Genomic DNA, 20,201 nt, shown 5'->3' with positions numbered 1-20,201 from the left:
ATTCTGTATGCAGATATGAGACAAGGTCAGAATTCTAAACTAGACAAGAGCAGTGTTTTCTACCAAAAAAAAAAAACTGGTACTACTTTTGCATCTACAAGAAAGAAATTTGAGTCTTACTTCTCTCAATCCTTATGTTGTAATAGCCTTCCTAAAAATGAGATTAAGAATCCTTTCTATTATCTCTCCATTGGCAAATTTTGTTTAATACAAGAAATATTCAATTTGCATTCAAGATGCTACAAATGTCACAAGTTTCATCTTCTACCAGTGCCTTCTTGAGGATATCTTCAACTTTAGGGTAACTGTTCTACTTCTACTTGGGATGTTCTACCAGTATTTCGTTCATATCAAAATATTGAAAGGTAGTAACTTTACACTTTCCTCCCTATAGTTGCTATGCTAGTGAAACAGATTGCCTATGAGAATCAGTTTTATGCATTTTCTCTATAATTATTTTACCTATAAAAATAACAATATTCGAAAAGCTTATATGTGTTTGGAGTTTCTTATTCACAACAACAATTAAGAAAAATATTTATCCAGTAGGTGACTTATTGTACAACAGGTTGTAAAGTAAATTTATATTTTTTGTAACTTCAGCTTTTTGTATATTCCAGAAGAGTATGGATGCATATTTGTATACAAAAGCATAGTTTGTTTATTCAATATACTAGGAATAATAAATGGATTATTACCAATTTTATGTTTCATATTTTGAGTGGCTGTAGTCCTGGGAAAATTTTTGGTTGTTTCATTAGGATGGATCTTTAGAGTTGAGAGTTAAGACATCATTAAAGCCATGTATGGAAACTGGTTTTGAACTATGAATTTCCTTTCATCTTTGATGTAGTCTTGGAATTATTATGGCGCTTAACATACCATAAAGACATGGAGGTATAATCCTGTCTTTGTTTGAGATCTATAAAAATCATATAAATTTGGAATTTTGTAAGTGCTGGTCTAGGACTTAATATTAATTAAAAAAAAAAAAATTGAATTGAATGCTTGTTGGTAACAGATAAAATAACATTGGCTAGCAGTCAAGCAAGAAACAAATGGTTATAAAGAAATACAAGACATTAGTTTATTTCTATTGAAATCAAGTTCCTTGGTTTCTACTAATGTCTTATTTTGATATCTGCTATTGCTAGGAGCAAGTGCCCCTTGTAGAAAATATTGTTACATTGAGGAAATAATTTGGCAAGGAAGAATTGCACACCAAAGCTTTCTCAGAACAATGTTCTCTAGAAGAAGTCATTCAGAACTCAGCAAAAGATGACATTTCCATATTGCCCTCAAAATTTGAAATCAGTCTTCATTGATTAACTAGAGCATTGGAGAAAGGTTCAATGTTCTCAAACCACTCCCCGAAGGGATTGGCAACCTTACTGCACTTCAAATACTTGAAATTCGTGACTGCAACTTTCTCAGATCACTCCCCAACGGGATTGGCAACCTTACTGCACTTCAAATACTTGCAATTTGCAAATGTCCCTTTCTCAGATCACTCCCCGAAAGGATTGGCAACCTTACTGCACTTCAAAAACTTGAAATTTTCTATTGGCCCAATCTGATATCACTCCCCGAAGGGATTGGAAGTCTCACATCACTCGAAAAATTTGAAGTCCGTTCATGCCACAATCTGACATCACTTCCATTAGGAATGCATCAGCTCTCCTTTTTACAAACCCTGATAATCACTGACTGTCCCCACCTGAAAGAAAGATACCAGAAGGGAATTGGCGAGATTGCTCATGTCTCAGATTTTCAATATCGTGATTCTTATTATTTTTAAGGATTAAATTCTTGTTCGGCAACCAATATCCATCGGCTTCTTTGGGTAAGAACTACAACTTGTACTATTTCTTTTCCTTTTGCGTCGACTTCTTTATCTTCTTCCAATTTATTTGCAATTTAATATGCAGATTTATTCAAAGCACTGTACAGACAACTGAAAGAATGGCAAGGAAACATGGGACAATTGCCAAAAATTGCTCACTGATGAACCCAATGGGTAACCCAATTCTTGGTATGTCCAAAAACATTCGTATTTATTTCATATGTCAAATTTTTTTTTTTTTTGTTTTTTTGGCTATGTGAACTATGAAGTATAAGGATTAATTAAACCCACCAGGAAGGGTGTGGATGCCACAGGTACCACTGCTCTCATATGCAAAAGCAATTGAATCATAGAAAAAGCCCCAATGTTGTACTTTTTCTTGTTTAAAAACTTTTGGGCACTGCAATCATGCGAAAAGTCAACAACTAGGAAGTGAGTACCTTCTTTTTCTTTTGTTTTCTTCACTCACAAAATTTGTCATTCAAGATATGACCTCTTGCCATACCAGTACGAGAAAAAAAGAAATTAAGGCAGATACATAAACCCAAGTAATTTCTATTGTATCTCAAAATATAAGTTGTTAAGGTGATATACTTGATTTGTTTATTGATTTAGGTGCATAAATTGATTGGAAAGTCCCACTTGCTGATATTGGATTGATATTGTTGGGGAAGACCAACTTGGATAACTATGCAAAAGCAGGTATTTAGACGCTGAAATCATTTCTATGTATAAGCTTCTACAATGCCATGTTTTAATCAAATTTTAAGTTATTTTAACACATAAATCTCTATGCTTTCTTGGAATATATTGTAGCATGATTGGATTAAAAATGTAAAAGCACAGCTTGAAATTTTGAGCTTAGAAATGCACTAGATTTCTGATGCATTCCACTTTAATTGAAATATTAAATTTTGAATAAATTATTCTTTGGAATTGGGGAAACCAAAACCCAAGTGAATTCAAGCAAAAAATCGGAGTGCTTTTTTGTAAACCAGCATAAAACAGAGTGTTGGAAACTTTCTAGTGTTTTCTTCTCCTTACTTGACAGCTTGGTGCCAAGTGGAAATAGGTGTGGACTACTCCAACACAGCTCAATCATCCATGAGATTTAAATTAATCCACTATTTCTATAGGTTCATACATCTCCTTTAGGATTCGATCCTTTTGTGTTAATCAAATACCCAACTTTCTCTTGTTTTCTTTTGTTCAAATTCAGTTAAGGTTCTCAATAATTTGATTCTGTATCCAGATATGAGACTTGGTCAAAATTCTAAATCAACTAGAGTCGGTGTTTCTTCGAAAAAGGCTGGTACTACTTTTGCATCTACAAGCAAAACATTTGAGTCTTAATTATCTCAATCTTTATCTTGTAATAGCTTTCATAAAAGTCAGATTAAGAATCATTATCTTGTTTTCTTTCCGTTGTCAAATTTAGTTAATGAAAATACAAATCCTTAATTTGCACGCAAAATGCTATGGATGTTAGTTTCATCTTCTATTTGAGGATAGCCTTAGTTTTAGGCAATTACTACTTGGGATGTTCTACACTTATCCTATGGAGCATCATTTTTTTTTCTTCATATCAGAATATTACAAGGGTAATCACTTCACTTTTTCCTTCCTATATTTATTTTGGTAATGAAAACTGTAAAATGTGTTTCCTATGAGAGTCAATATGATGCATTACTTCTATAACTCTCTTCTACCTACACAAATAAACAATATTCATAAAGCCTATGTTTGAATTTCTTAATTACAACAGCTATTGAGAAAAAATATTTTATCCAAGTTAAACAGGTGACTCATAATATTAAAAGGTTGTGAAGTTAATTTATATTTCTGTACCTTTCGATTTTTGTATATTCTATAAAAATATGGTTGCATATTAGTTTGTAAAAAAGGCTATCAACTTGTATAGCTAAACAGGTACTTAGATGTTGAAATTCATTTTTATGTATAAGCTTCTACCATGCTCTTTTTTGCTCAAATTTTAAGATATTTTAACACATAAATCTCTATGCTTTCTTGAATTATAGTTGTGTAGCACGATTGGATTAAAAGCACAGCTTGAAATTTTGAGCTTAGAAATGCACTAGATTTCTGATGGATTCCACTTTAACTGAAATATTAAATTTTGAATAAATTATTCTTTGGAATTGGGGAAACTAAAACCCAAGTGAATTCAAGCAAAAAAATCAGAGTGTTTTTCTGTTAACCAGCATAAAATATAGAGTTGGAAACTTTCTAGTGTTTTATTCTCCTTACTTGACAGCTTCATGCCAGGTGGAAATAAGTGTGGACTACTCCAATACTGCTCAATTATCCATGAGATTTGAATTGATTTTTGAAGGATCGTACACTCCACTATTTCTAAAGGTTCATACATTTCCTTTAAGATTCAATCCTTTTGTGTTAATCAAATACCCAACTTTCTCTTGTTTTTTTTTTTTGTTTAAATTCAGTTAAGGTTCTCAACAATTTGATTTTCTATCCAGATATGAGACAAGGCCAGAATTCTAAATCAGCTAGAGTTGGTGTTTCCTCAAAAAAGGCTGGTACTACTTTTGTATCTACAAGCAAAACATTGAGTCTTAATTATCTCAATCCTTATCTTGTAAATTTGTAATAGCTTTTGTAAAAGTCAGACTAAGAATCATTATCTCAATCCTCAATTTGCACGCAAGATGCTACGGATGTTAGTTTCATCTTCTACTAATACCTTTTTGAGGATAGCTTCAGTTTTAGGCAATTGCTAGTTGCTACTTGGGATGTTCTACACCTACCCTATGTAGCATCAGTTTTTTTTGTTCATTCAGAATTTTACAAGGTTAATCACTTCACTTTTTCCTTCCTATATTTTTTTTGCTAGTGAAAACTGTAAAATGTGTTGCCTATGAGAGTCAGTATGATGGATTACTTCTATAAATCTCTTCTACCTACGCAAATAACAATATTCATAAAGTCTATGTTTGAATTTCTTAATTACAACAACTATTTAGAAAACAAAATTTTATCTAGGTTAAACAGGTGTCTTTATAATATTAACAGATTGTGAAGTTGATTTATATTTTCTGTACATTTGGACTTTTTGTATATTTTATAAAAATATGGGTGCATATTAGTTTGTAAACAAACCCTCAGGTTGATGGATTAAAAGCATAATTCGTTGATTCAACAAACTAGGAAGAATAAATGGATTATTACCAATCTTATGTTTCATTGACTAAGCAGCTGTTGTCCTGCACAAATATTCCATTAAGATGGATATCAAAAGTTCAGACATCATAAGAGCTTTGTATAGAAAGTGGTTTTGCACTTACATAACATGAATTTTCTTTCATCTTTGATTTTCAAAGCACTATACAAACAACTGAAAGGGAGCAAAGGAATCATGGGAGGATTGCCTAAAATTGCTCACGTGGATGAACCCAATTCTTCAAATTTTCAGGTATGAGTAGTCCCAATTCTTTCTTTTCTTTGGGTCTTTCTACTAAAAGACATTTGCATTTATATATAAGGAATTAAACCCAATAGGAAAGGGGGCATGCTACTGGTACCACTGCTCTCATATGCAAAAGCAATTGAATCATCCAAAAATTCCCAATGTTGTACTTTTGCTTGTTTAAAAACTTTTGGGCTCTGCAATTGTGCAAATAGTCAACAACTAGGTGGGTTGGTACCTTCTTTTTCCTGAAAGTGTTGTACATAAACCTATCTTTTGCTTCTTCATCCAAATAATTTCTATTGTATGTCATAAATAAGTTGTTAACGTGATATACTTGGCTTATTGATTTAGGTGCATAAAAAGATTGAAAAGTTCTGATATTGGAGTGATGTGTTGTTGAAGATCAACTTAGATAACTAATCCAGTACCAGTATTTAGTTGCTGAAATTCATTTTTATGTATAAGTTTCTAACATGCCATGTTTTGTTCAAATTTTAAGATATTTTAACATAGAGATCTCTATGCTTTCTTGAATTATTGTTGTGTTACTTGTGTAGTGAGATTGGATTAAATGCACAGCTTGAAATTTAGAGCGTAGAAATGCACTAGATTTTGGATAGATTCTACTTTATGCATTTTGTTACCCAAAAAAAAAATGAATGAAGTCAAATACTAAATTTTGAATGATTTATTTTTGAAATTGGAGGGTAAAATGCAAGTGATTCAAACAAATAAACAGGAGTGTTTTTTCTATAATCCAGCATAAAACATAGTGTTAAAAAACTTTCTAGTATTTTCTTCTCCTTACTTGTCATCTTGATGCTAGGTGGAAAAGGTGGGAACTACTCCAACAATGCTCAATTATCCTTGAGATTGGAATTGAGTTTTGGAGGATCATACAATCCACTGTTTCTAAAGGTTCATAATCATACATCTCCTTCAAGATTCAATCCTTTTGTGTTAATCAAATACCCCACTTTCTCTTGTTTTCTTTTGTTTAATTTCAGTTAAGGTCCTCAATTATTTGATTCTGTATGCAGATGTGAGACAAGATTGGAATTCTAAAATAGCTGGAGTTGGTTTTCCCTCAAAAAAGGCTGGTACTACTTATGCATCTACAAACAAAAACTTGAGTCTTAATTATCTCAATCCTTATCTTGTAATAGCTTTCGTGAAAGTATTAGGAATTCTTATCTTGTTTTCTTTTCATTGGCAGATTTAGTTAATAAAAATAAAAATCTTTTTGAGGATAGCTTCAGTTTTAGGCAACTCCTACTTGGGATGTTCTACACTACCTAATGGAGCATCAGGTTTTTTTATTAAAATCAGAATACTACATAGGTAATCACTTCAATTTTTCCTCCTTATATTTGTTTTGCTAGTGAAAACTGTGAAACGGGCTGCCTATTTGATGCCTAAGAAAATATTATATTCATAAAGCCTTTTGAAATTTCCTGTTTTCTCAAGGTGTGATAAGGAATTCCCCTTAATTGATGAAGGATTCACAGGCCCTAGATTATGCAAACCATGGTAATGCTGTCAAAAATCACATTTTTGTATGCTGTCACTGAAAATTTTTCCCAAAAAAGTAATGATAAGAGTGGAAGCTGATTGTCAACTTGTGTATGTGAATTAGTTCTATTCAATACAGAAAATTGGATTTTGAAGAATTTTGTGTAGCTGCCATAAGTTTGCATCAACTGGAAGGAATGGAGAGCTGGGAACAACATGCAAGGCATGCCTATGAGCTGTTTGAGATGGATGTCAACAAGCCAATTATGTTTGAAGGAACTTGCCTTTGTATTCTTGTCAGTTTCAAATGGTAAATTTTGATTCAACTGTTTAGGCACGCATTCACTATTAACTAATAATGTTTCTATGGTTATATATTCCTCATGTCATCGCATGATGACTTGGTTGATATGATGGTTTTTGGAAATTCTTTTGCTAGGATTTTGGGTTAGTCTCCAATTGAGATACTTGGAAGTACTTTTAGTTTTCCTGGCCTCAAGTAATATGAACAAAAATGAAGGATCTTTTGCGATGTCACTATGTCAGTATGATACATGAATCGTGATAAAATGTGTCATACTCACTAATCGCAAGATGGTAAAGTTGGCTTGTTGCACTGATTTTTATTTTTATTTTTTAATTTTATTTTGGGGAAAATTTGTGTCTTTTTTAAAAAAAAATAATAGTCCCTTTGTGTATCATGAGTCTTCAGCTAGTTAAGCATAGTCTCAAATCTGCCACAGAAATGGTATTTTTATCAGAAATTAATTGTTAAAGTACACAACTCTCTCCTGTATTGTTGAAGTGTTAAACATATAGTTTAAATATTACCATTCCCTTAAGCATATATTTGTTTCTATTTTTCATTTGCTTTTTAATGTTTGAACTCTGAAGATAAATCTTTAACAATAGGTAAGCATTTAAACATAATTATTTTCAAATTATCTGCATTCTAATTCATAGTATCCAGTTAGTCATACACTCAAAATACAAATTCAACATAAACCCCACCAAAAGAAGGGTTTGTCTTCTTTAAATCTATCCTGTAGTGTCACACTTCAACAATCCCACACATTGACAAACTCCATCTGCCTAGATTAACTTATGCAAAACTTCAACTTCTCATTTCTATTATATTCCTTAAATGGGAAAAAGCCTCCTCTCATCTGGGTCAACTGCCCTCCTTAAATTTCTAATCATCACTGCACATAAAGTATCTCAAAATCAAGTTGGTAAAGTGATATACTTGGTATGTTTATCGATTTAGGTACTTAAACAGGTCGGAAAGTCTCACTTGCTGATATTGGAGTAACTCTGTGTTGTGAGATCATTTAAAAAGTAATAAGGTAATTTGTTGATAAATCATTTATTAGTTTTATTTATTTATATATATTTTTTGTATAAGTTTCTACCATCTTTTGCTTGGTTTGTATCAACTTTCTTGAATGATTGTTTTGTAGCTTCATTAGATTAAAAGCACTGCTTGAAAAATATAGTTTAGAAAAGCACTTGATTTTAGATGGATTACACAGTATGCATATAATAATATAAAATGGATGAATTGAAATTATACTTTTAAATAACTGGAATTGTAGATACCAAAATTAATGAGTTTTTTTTTTTTTTTTTCTTCTTCTATAAACCGCCTTATAACATTGAAACTTTGTAGTATGTTCTTTCCTTAATCTTTAACATGATGCCAGGTGGAAATAGGTTGGGATTGCTCTAATCCATGAGATTTGAATTGATTTTTGAAAGACCATACAATCCAGGATTTTGAAAGGTTCATACAACTCCCTTAACATTCTCAATCCTTTTCTGTTGAGCAAATACCCAACTTTCTCTTGTGTTCCTATTTGTTTGAATTTGGTTAAGTTTCTCAATGGTTTGACTCTGTATGCAGAAATGAGACAATGTCAGAATTCTAAATCAGACAAGAGCGGTGTTTCTTCGGAAAAAAAATCTGGTACTACTTATGCACCTACAAGGAAAAAATCGACTTACTTCTCTCAATCCTTATATTGTAATAGTCTTCCTAAAAGTCAAATTAAGAATCCTTTTTGTTCTTTCTCCGTTGGCAGATTTTGTTTAATACAAGAAATATTCAATTTGCATTCAAGAATTTGCTATGAATGGAACAAGTTTCATCATCTACCAGTACCTTTTTGAGGATATCTTCAGCTTTAGGGCATCTGGACAGTAGCTACTTGGGATATTCTACCAGTATCTTCTGGTGCTTCAGTATTTTGTTTATATCAGAATTTTGAAAGGTAGTAACTTCACACTTTCCTCCCTAAAGTTGCTTTGCTAGTGAAACGATTGCCTATGAGAATTCAGTTAGATACATTTTCTCTATAGTTCTTTTATATATGAAAATAACAATATTCATACAGCCTATATATGTTTGGAATTTCTTATTCACGATAACTATTAAGAAAAATGTTTATCCAGTAGGTGACTTATTGTATAACAGGTTGTAAAGTAAATTATATTTTCTGTTGCTTTGTTTTTCTGTATATTCAAGAAAAATATGGATGCATATTTGTATATGAAAGCATAGGTTGTTGATTCAACATACTAGGAATAATAAATGGATTATTACTAGTTTTATGTTTCATATACTGAGTAGCTGTAGTCCTGGACAAAATTTTGGTTGTTTTATTATGATGGATCTTTAAATTTAAGACATCATTAAAGCCTTGTATGGAAATTGGAAAGTGGTTTTGAACTTACATAACATGAATTTCCTTTCATCTTTGATGTGGTCTTGGAATTATCATGGTGCTTAACATACCATAAAGACATAGAGGTACAATCCAGCCTTTGTTTGAGATCTATAAAAATCATTTAAATTTGGATTTTTGTAGGTGCTGGTCCAGAAATTCATTTTAATAATAAAAAAGGTTTTTGAATTGAATGCTTGTTGGTAACAAATTAGATAACAATGGCTAGCAGTCAAGCAAGAAACAAATGGTTATAAGGAAATATGAGGCATTAGTTCATTTCTATTGAAATCATGTTCCTTTGGTTTCTAATATTGTCTTGTTCTGCTATTGCCTAGGATCAAGTGCCCCTAGCAGAAAATATTGTTACATTGAGGAAATAATTTGGCAAGGAAGATGATACAAACACATGGGTAGAACTCGCCCTTGAGATCTGGCTTGCAAGTGGAGGCTACCCAAGAGTTTAGATACACACTTATAAGTTTACACTTCATCCATATTAGACACTAGGATCATAATAGAAGAACTGCACGCCAAAGCTTTCTCACAACAATGTTCTCTAGAAGAAGTCATCTAGACTCAGCAAAAGATGAGCTTTTGTGTTCAAACAGATTGTGAGATTTCCATTTTGTTATCAGGATTTGAAATCGGTCTCCATTGGTTAATTACACCATTGATAAAAAGCTTCAATTTTATTCTTTTTCCCAAGCGTGTTCCATTGATCAACCTGCTTAATTTGTATAATTAAAATCTTTGATTCAGTTTTTGTACTCACTTGTCATTGGGTCTTGAAATCAAAGTTCATATGGGTGTTTGAGAATATTTATGTTCACCCATCTGAATTTTGAATTGTATCTTAAGTAAATTATGGTGAACATTATGTCAAAATTCTATTTGATGTAGTATTAATGTTGCTTCAGTCCTTGTTTCTTTGTTTTGGATGCCCCTTGATCCCCTTGCTTATTGTTTCTTTTCTACAAATGATGAAATATGTGATTATTTTGAAGAATATCTTCAGCAGTACACACACCTATTGGCTGGTTATGAATTTTTCAATAGGTCTAGGCAAGGACAAAGCAAATTCTTTAATTTCACAACTGGAAATGCTTTTGTTTATTTGGTATTCAGTCTCTGAAGGCAAATGCCAAAATGAAAATGAATTGATTGATTCCTTTAAATGGACTTGTTTATCTCGTTGCCCAAGTCAACGAGCTTTGGGGTCGATTTCATCAAACTGTGGGCCAGTTTAATGGCCTTTGAAAAGGAATCTGTGGGCCCATCTTAATTGCTCCCAAATGTTTTTTGGGTCAGCCACATAGAAAATTTCAAGTGCTAATTCGAAACCATGTGGACCAAGTCTACGTGAGTGTTTTCGATGGGCTACGGCCTTAAATGACATTTGTGGGCCTTGGGGACTACTTGTGATTTGCCGCCCAAAAATATTGCGATTCTTGTGAACATCAACGAAATAGGGCTTGGTTTGATGTTATGCTCTGATCATGGCACTAAAAAAAAAACATGGCTTTTGAAGGCCAAAAGTTTAGGTTGAAGTGAATCGCGTATTATCTCCGTTAATAATAAATAGACTAAATATTGACTTGGGTCTATTAGTAATAGAACAAAGTTACTGTATCAAATTGAAAATATTTTCTTTTTCTTTTTTGGTCTTTGTGGGCCAACAAAAGATTTCCCTACTTGTTGGAAGATAATTATTTCAGTTTTTTTTTTTTTTTTTTTTTTGAATTACTGAATGATTAGTTGAAATTACTAATTACCCATTATAAAGTATAGGTTATTTGCAATGTCCACGGTAAATGATAAATTTTACTATTACAATTAATATTTTACTTTGAGTTGTGGGTTCCAATTAGCTTAATTGTTAAAGTTTGTTGTTATCAAATGAAAAATTAGATGTTCAAATCCCACCTACTTAAGTAGAAATTCTACCTTTACCACCAAAAAAAAAAAAGAAAAAAAAAAGAAGAAGATATTTTACTTCGGTTAGACTTTAAATTATAAATTGTAATATCCATATCACCATTTTAAATCAATATAAAAAAATTATCAAATTAGTGAACTAATTAGAACGGTTGTTACAAATTAATAGGAATTAATCTATTAATTTTGAAATACTAATACATCTTATCATGGAACCAATCTAATAATTTGTTAATCATGACACTAATTTTTTGTTAATTTAATTGACCTTGCGGAAAGGTAATATTAATTGTATTGTATTGGATATATATATATATATATATTTTGGTTGCTAGGTAAAAAGTGGGGAAATTAAGGGAGAGAATGGATTTCAAATCCCAAACACAAGGTTCCAATCAAGGGTGCCGATTGTAGGAATTTTACTTAAAAATTAATTCAATTAACAATTATATCACGGGCATATATGTAATAAAAATTAACAATAAGATATGAGAAATTTACATACTAAATTATATAATTCAAGAACCTCAAAAGCAATCAGGATGCTCTTTTCAACTAATCAGGATTAACAAGAGCTTTCTTTTTTCTCTTTTCACACCCCTAGCAAGTGTGGCCTTGACAATATTTAGAAAGGACATGACCAGCCATAAAATCATTTCTATCATAATAACAATTCTTGTAATAGATATATTACATTCATTAATAAACAACTTTATTAATTAGATTCATTAATGAAGAAGTTCATTAATTTGTCATTACTTTTATAACTCCATACCAATGCATGGATTCATTTATCATTCATATCTAGAATCACTGTAATGACAACACCTCTTATAGAAGGCCAAGTTACTAGCAATGACACGATAGATTTATTAAGGCCAATGCTCAACGTGCATGAATCTCATTATGGAAGGACTGTTGAGATTATTATGCACTAACCAATGAATGACTGGCCCTTAATATTTTCCATAATCTGAGCAATTTTAACTTGCACCTCCTTTCTATCATGGTCCAACAATATACCTATAAGAACAGACTACATCATGATGGATATGGTCAAGTCAAGGACTATAATGAATGTATTCATAATCTTAGTCAACTAAATCTAGATATATTTCAATATACCAATATTTTACATCATAAAAATATTGTAAAATTTCACAAGAAATTTTGAGTAATTATTTATTGATAATAGAGCCATCATAAAATATCATGTTGGGCCACATTATTCTAACACCAATACCATTGATCTATCCACTTGAATATTTTATATTATTTATTTATTTTGAGAATCCTATCGGCTTGAATTGCTCTGTGATAATATTGGTTAATTGTAAGTATTTATAATATAAAATATTGTATCAAAGTTTTGCAATATTTTGGTAGAATACTAGGATTGAGATAAGGTGATGCAATTGCCCCATTCCTCTCACAAAATTTTTTAACTTCTTTCACTTTTTACTTTTCAGTTTTTTACTTCTTTTAATTTTTTTTTTTAAATTCAATGGTTGAGATTAAAAGTTTCTCTTTTCAATACTCAATTTTAGTTGACATTGAAAACAATTGTATCAAGTAAAATACCCTATGTATTACAATACTCTTGATCAAATTATTGCACCTTATCTAAATCCATGTGGGTAAACTTTTATAATAAAAGTGACAATTTCTTTATCATTTTCCTTATCAGAAGATTAGAGGAAGTGAAAGAAAATGCACTGTTAAAGTGGGTGAATAAAATTAGAGTGCATGGATGTAGTTATTCTTATGCAAACCGATTGATCAAATGGAAAGTGGATCTTTAGAGTTAAGACACCATGACAGCCATGTATGGAAAGTGGTTTTGAACTTACATAACATGAATTTCCTTTCATCTTTGATGTAGTCTTGGAATTATTATGGTGCTTAACATACCATAAAGACACAGGAATAATCCAGTCTTTGTTTGAGATCTATAAAAATCATATAAATTTGGAATTTTGTAAGTGTTGGTCCAAGACTTCATATTAATTATAAAAAATAAAAAAAGAAAAAGAAAAAGAAAAAAGAATTGAATGCTTTTTGGTAATGGATAAAATAATATTGGCTAGCGGTCAAGCAAGAAACAAATTGTTATAAAGAAAGTGAAATGTTAAGTGCATTGGTTTAGAAGCTATTTTTATAAACATTTTATTAGGAAACTAATAAAATAATAAATGTTGTTGATAGCTATAAGGGCGCAATTTGGTGTCCTAAGCCCAGAAGTTAAAAGGATCTAGGCCAAAAGAGCCCAATACAATGAATTTATATAGAATAAGTTGGAAAACTAGGCTCTAATGAGTTGTGTCACGATTATAATGGATCCAAATGACAATAAAGTGAAAGTGGACTGGTTGTATTTGATGAAAATCATCCTCGTCATAGTCTGAGAAGATCAGTTCTTGTATATAATTCTTGAAGTTGGTTACAAGTACAGTTCTTATAACTACAGTGTTTCTCTCTTAATTCTCCGATCCTTTTCTCTCAGGGCCTCCCTTATATTTTATACTATCTTCCCTTTTCATCTCTACCCTCCCCATGCAGATCAGATTATTGGTGTTGGTCATTGTCCCATCAGCACCTTCTTGAAGTCTTTGGGTAGTAACTGTAAGGCTGAAAACTATTGTTCCGGTATCACTTCCTCATTAATACGGCCAAAGGGTTAGCTGTAGAGCATTCATTGCGGTGGTAGCAGCTTTCCCTTAGATATTTCATATCTTTTCTCTGTCTTTCTCCTTCCTAATACTTATCCTCATCCATGGAACGGTTCGGAACGTTACTCTTGATGGCAGACCGCACCCTCTGATCTTGGCTTTGCCCAACCAAGGAAGCATTTCTCCTCAGACCGCCCTCTTTGATGATCATGATCAGACTTCACCTCTTCACTTACTAACATGGATTCTTAGGAAAGTGTTTACCCGTCCTCGGACTACTTAATGTCCTCGGATCCCCTGACCCAATAAATACATAGATATGTACTCCCGGGCCTATCACCCCTACAATAGCCCCTCGAGATTCTTCTTTCTGGCTCCTTGGGAAGAAAGAAGGATTTTGATGTCACTATAATTACTCCGTGCTCATCATACATCACCTCTGACTATGCTGATACCTTTTTAACTGCCCAAGGCACGCTCCTGACGCTTTGGCATATGAGATGTGCCTTCATTAAATTTTTACGGCTCTATGTTCCTCACATTCTACAACGCGATGCGGATCTAACAACTGAGGATTTTGCTGGAACCTGGGCGGGAATTTTCCCGCTTGTAACTTTCTTTTTGATATAAATACTACCCGAATCAATCATTCATCTCACTTTAGCACTCATACACTGAACCTGCAAACTTACTCATTTTACTCGTGCCCTCACACCTACCAAGAGCCAGTCCGAGGAGAGTTTTCTTCTTCGTGTAAGTCTTTATAAATCTTTTCATTTATTTTTCCATCTACATTTCTTTTCTCTGTGTCTTTTTCTCCTCGGCTCTTCTTCCTTCTTTTTATCTTCTTAGCACCTCTAAATCACTCTTAGGAATGGGCAGATTCGCCTATTTGGTAGACTCCAAGAAGGGTATAGAGAGCTTTAAAGTCAGTATAGGATCCTGCCAGGAGTCTTCATTAGGTATTGTAAGGAGAGAGAATGATACGAGGCTAGGCAAGAGGGAGAGGTGGTTATCCCAATGATTGCCTTCATAGAGGGAGGGATGAGAATCCCTATGGGTACAGTAACTAGAGATTACCTAAGGGCTCATAGGTTAGCTCCCACCCAATGTGCCCCTAACATGTTTAGAACATTAGGTAGCGTCAATGCCCTACATGAGAAAATGGGTCTCAACCTCCCCCACCATGATGTCAACTGGGTCTATAACCTTCATCACTTGAAAGGGCAGGGGTACTACCTAAAAACTGGCACATTGAGGTTAGACTTATCTCTTGCCTCCCTTATTCCAACAAGGGCATGAACAAGGATTTCTTGATCATCTTAAGGGAGTGGCACGATGGCCTCCCCTACCCGACGAGAGAGGGGCAACCAGGTGGGCTTTAGGTCTAGGTTTATTTCTTCAAAATTACCCTTTCCTTACTTTGACACCTTATGTACCTATTTTCTTCTTTTTGTGTTAATACTTGAAATTTCTCTTGATTTGTACCGTTCCTTTTTTTTTTTTTTTTTTTAATATTGTGTTTCTTAATGGTTTTGCAGGTCATCACGCCACCATTCCTAACCTTAGTCTTGTCAACAAGCAAAGTTTAGATAAAATACTTCAAGCCAAGGTGTTTGTACACAAAGACGGTCAACTCCGAGCGGTCCACCTGATCCTTGAATACGCCCCGCTTTCATTAAGTTTTTAGGTGCCAAAGTCCGTCATAAGAGCAAAGGATCCTAGCCTACACCTAATTAACGTAGTTGCGCTAGGCTTCCTAAATCTGGGCCCTGTACCTCAAGGTGTACTAAAGGTAGAACCAATCCTTCCGTACAAAGCTGAGGATGAGGCCACTCCTTCTCAGCCAGTCATCAAGGAGGAAGAGGAAGAAAAAGAAGAAGAAGAAGAAAATGAGCAAGTAGTTGAAGTGCTGACTCCAAGGACAAATCCGAGGATGATTTTGCGGTCTTCAACTAACCTGAGTCCCCAGAATTCCCCATCGGTGATTTCAACCACTTACTTTCAGCCGAACTAAGCCAAACGCAAGGAGACCTCCCTCCTTCTAGAAGCTATGGGGATCCAACGTGAACAGTGGACTGGCTTTTGGGAGGTGATGAAGTCTTCAACTTGGGGCAAGGTGCCCGAAAAGACCACCCAAGGCAAGCTCCCTCCCCCTTCATCCACTCAACCTCTCCGACCTGGCCCTGCTAATCCACAAGAGGAAAAGGGATCAGAAAGGCCCCAAAGTAGTGGAAGGAGGGAAGGGCCCTTTACCCAAGGAGGCCGAGCTCCAGAGAGGAGCTAAACAAGCTAGGGTAGGATAAACCTTGGTGGATAAAAGAGCTCAATCTCAAGTTAGGGCCCCCGCCTGGACGCTGGCTTTGATACTGGACAGAGCTGCCCTGCCTGCTGATGCATCCATTAAGGATTTCCAGCAGGGTACGTTGCTGATGCTGTGGAGCAGGCATTACTGCTCCCCGCAGATATGGCCGACTTGAGGACCATGAGGAAGTGCAAAGTGTTCCTCGGTTTGAAGAGGGACCTTGCTCTAGTAAGTCCACCAACAACCCTTCTCACCTCATTCTCACAGAGATAATTTCTTCCATACTTATACTCGCACTTGATTTCCTTAACATATGTATTTTCTTGTTGTTGTTATTGTGTGTGTGTGTGTGTGTTTTTTTTTTTTTTTTTTTTTTTTTTTTTTTTTTTTTTTTTTTTTTTTTTTTCTAATATAGGCTGTCTAGGCTACCCACAGAGCTAAAGAAATAGTCATTAGCTCTCACAGATTAATGAAGAAGGAGAAGGGTAGGCGCGTTGCCGCTGTGAAAGCTTTCGAATTAGCAGAGAAGAAGCCACAAGACCTCAATGCCAAGTTAATTGAAGCTAATCGAGACAAGAAAAGCGTTAAGGCCGTTGTGGACGTGGTGGAGAGGCGGGCAGACTTTGGTGGATAAAAGAGCTCAATCTCAAGTTAGGGCCCCCGCCTGGATGCCCACTTTGATATTGGATAGAGTTGCCCTGCCTGTTGATGCATCCATCAAGGATTTCCAGCAGGGTATGTTGCTGATGCCGTGGAGCAGGCATTACTGCTCCCCGCAAATATGGCCGACTTGGGGACCATGAGGAAGCGCAAAGTGTTCCTCAGTTTGAAGAGGGACCTTGCTCTGGTAAGTTCATTAACAACCCTTCTCACCTCATTCTCATAGCGATAATTTCTCCTATACTTATACTCACACTTGATTTCCTTAACATATGTATTTTCTTATTGTTGTTGTTGTTTTTTTTTTTTTTTTTTAATTTTATAATATAGGCTGCCTAGGCTACCCACAGAGCTAAAGAAATAGTCATCAGCTCTCACAGATTAATGAAGAAGGAGAAGGGTAGGCGTGTTGCCGCCGTGAAAGCTTTCGAATTAGCAGAGAAGAAGTCACAAGACCTCAATGCCAAGTTAATTGAAGCTAATCGGCATAAGAAAAGCGCTAAGGCCGTTGTGGACGTGGTGGAGAGGCGGGCAGAGGCTCAGCGCAAGCAGCTTCGCCAAGCCAAGGACGATCTCTTCGCTGCCAGAATCCAAATCAAAGTCCTAACGAAGAAGTTAGAGGAGGCCGGGAAGGCCAAAGAGCAAGCCGAGCAAGACGGCTATGACATGGGCGTGGTAGAGACCAAGGATGCCTTCAGGGCTAGGTCTCGGAGGTGTGCAGATTCTATTGCCTCCAAGTGTGGAACGAGGCCCTCGACTGAGCTGGGGTTGAGGCCTTCTCTGCCCTTAGGAGAGCAGAGAATGTGTACTACCCTCCAGCCATTCGCGCCTCGAGCTTCGAGGCTGACTCGGTTTCCAAAGAGGTAGATGAAGGCAAGGAAAGCCCAAACAAAGCTCTTCCCATAGCCAACATCTCCTCCATGACGGTAGAGCAACCCGGGGATGTTGAGAAGGTAGCAGACACCACCAAGGAAGTGGCCCAGGATGCCCACCTACCTCCACACGCCCCCAAAGAGCCCCCTAAGGAGAAGAAGACCTTAAAGGAAAAGGACCTGCATCCACAACGGCGACTTCCACCCATACCCTCCAAGGAAGGCCTCAAAGGAAAAGGACCTGCATCCACCACGGCGACTTCCACCCAGCCTCCCAAGACTCAAAAGGATAAGCTTTTAATAAAGATAAAGCCTTAGGCTATCATCTTTTTTTTTTTTTTTTTTTTTTTTTTTTTTTTTTTTTTTTATCTGTTGTTTTTGTTCCCTAACTCTGTAATTCATTCAACCTTTTTGTAATCTATTTGCCTTTCTCAAAGGCTTGGTTTAATGATAATTGCAAGCTTTTCTTTTATACTTGTGGTGTTTATATAGATCCAAATATAATCTCTATTTCATTTAACACTTAATCAATGTGACAATGAGATTTAACTCCACTTATTTATCTGTATAAGTGGCGGCATAGTTGTCATACCTCATATGATCAGTTGCAAGACAGGTTAAACCTACTAAGTCCACCATCTCGGCAAAGTATAACTTTAACCTTAAAAACACACAATGATGTAGTATCCATACATGTCTAACTCCACTTAATCCCCTACTTATTAAAAAGTCTAAGGTACTAGATGGACAATTGATTCTCAAAAAGATATAGGTATTCCTGCAAATGCTTTAAGTGATGCTCATGAGCATATATTTGAGCATGTTACTACAGTGAAGATTTCTACCATTTGGAGTGGCTGATTCTATTTAACATTTAAATAATTAATAAGAAGTACTAATTTACCTCAGGCATGTGGTCCGAGGAGACAGAAATGACTAAGGCTTTGTTTGATACTTGACAGAATGATAGGAAGTATTAATTTACTCAAAGTATGTGATCTGAGGAACCAGCCATGACTACAGTTCTATTTAACACTTAAAAAAGATGTCACAGAGTGTTAATTTACCCAAAGCATGTGGTCTGAGGAGCCAAACATGACTAAGGTTCTGTTTAACACTTAGAAAAATGTCATTAAGTATTAATTTACCCAAAGTATGTGATCTGAGGAACCAGGTATGACTAAAGTTCTGTTTAACATTTAGAAGAATGTCACAAAGTGTTAATTTACCCAAAACATGTGGTCCGAGGAGCCAGGCATAACTAAGATTCTGTTTAACACTTAGAAAATGTCATTAAGTATTAATTTACCCAAAGTATGTGGTCCAAGGAACTAGGCATGATTAAGGTTCTTTTTAACACTTAGAAGAATGTCACAGAGTGTTAATGTACCCAAAGCATATGGTCCGAGGAGGCAAGCATGACTAAGGTTCTGTTTAACACTTAGAAGAATGTCACCGAGTATTAATTTACCCAAAGCATGTAGTCTGAGGAGCCAGGCATGACTAAGGTTCTGTTTAACACTGAGAAAGATGTCATTAAGTATTAATTTACCCAAAGTATGTGGTCCGAGGAACCAGGCATGACTAAAGTTCTGTTTAACACTTAGAAGAATGTCACAGAGTGTTAATTTACCCAAAACATATGGTCCGTGGAGCCAAGCATGACTAAGGTTCTGTTTAACACTTAGAAGAATGTCACAGAGTGTTAATTTACCCAAAGCATATGGTCCGAGGAGCCAAGCATGACTAAGGTTCTGTTTAACACTGAGAAAGATGATTGAAAATATCGATTTACCCAAGGTATATGGTCCGAGGAGCCAGGTATGACCAATGTTCTGTTTGATATTCAAATATATAATAGGAAGCACAACGTACAATGTAATAAACAAGAATATGACAAGGAAAACTTTCATTAATAATAATACTTTCTCAGGTTGTTTACATTCTAGGGATGTGGTACAACATTTTCATCTAGATCTTCAAGATAATATGCACCTATCTCAGCCATCGAGGTGATGCGATATAGCCCTTCCTAGTTGAGCCCTAACTTTCCCCATGCTGGGTTCTTTGCAGTACCTAAAACCTTTCTTAATACCAAGTCTCCAGGCGCTAGTGGTCTTAGCTTCATGTTGACATCAAACCCTTGCTTAAGCTTGTGTTGATAATACGCCAATTGGACCATGGCATTTTCTCTTTGCTCTTCAATTAAGTCTAAGCTATTCCCTAACAGT

At 34.9% G+C, this 20,201-nt stretch overlaps 1 protein-coding gene across 50 annotated transcripts in view; it reads left to right on the top strand.

Annotated features, from left to right (window-relative positions):
• The window catches only part of LOC126716982 (putative disease resistance protein RGA1), a 103,923-nt gene that overhangs the window by 10,119 nt on the left and 73,603 nt on the right, over positions 1-20,201 (top strand). For 41 of the 50 annotated variants that reach the window (XM_050418101.1, XM_050418100.1, XM_050418091.1 and 38 more), the window contains 18 exons: positions 14-79; positions 237-365; positions 1,155-1,843; positions 1,929-2,032; positions 2,459-2,545; positions 4,119-4,222; positions 4,342-4,401; positions 5,203-5,514; positions 6,118-6,209; positions 6,332-6,391; positions 6,508-6,632; positions 6,759-6,821; positions 6,928-7,113; positions 8,071-8,149; positions 8,507-8,586; positions 8,707-8,769; positions 8,885-9,073; positions 9,865-10,335. The gene's annotated coding sequence lies outside the window, so the exon portion shown is untranslated. Of the gene's footprint in view, positions 1-13; positions 80-236; positions 366-1,154; positions 1,844-1,928; positions 2,033-2,137; positions 2,276-2,458; positions 2,546-4,118; positions 4,223-4,341; positions 4,402-5,202; positions 5,515-6,117; positions 6,210-6,331; positions 6,392-6,507; positions 6,633-6,758; positions 6,822-6,927; positions 7,114-7,242; positions 7,401-8,070; positions 8,150-8,506; positions 8,587-8,706; positions 8,770-8,884; positions 9,074-9,864; positions 10,336-20,201 lie in introns of all 50 variants that reach the window. The other 9 variants (XM_050418076.1, XM_050418071.1, XM_050418068.1 and 6 more) reach the window with 8 other exon arrangements.

The sequence above is a fragment of the Quercus robur genome, chromosome 3 (assembly GCF_932294415.1).
Source record: "Quercus robur chromosome 3, dhQueRobu3.1, whole genome shotgun sequence".
Classification (NCBI taxonomy): Eukaryota; Viridiplantae; Streptophyta; class Magnoliopsida; order Fagales; family Fagaceae; genus Quercus; species Quercus robur.
Note: the sequence above shows the minus strand (reverse complement) of the source record. Positions and strands in the feature narration are given on the sequence as shown.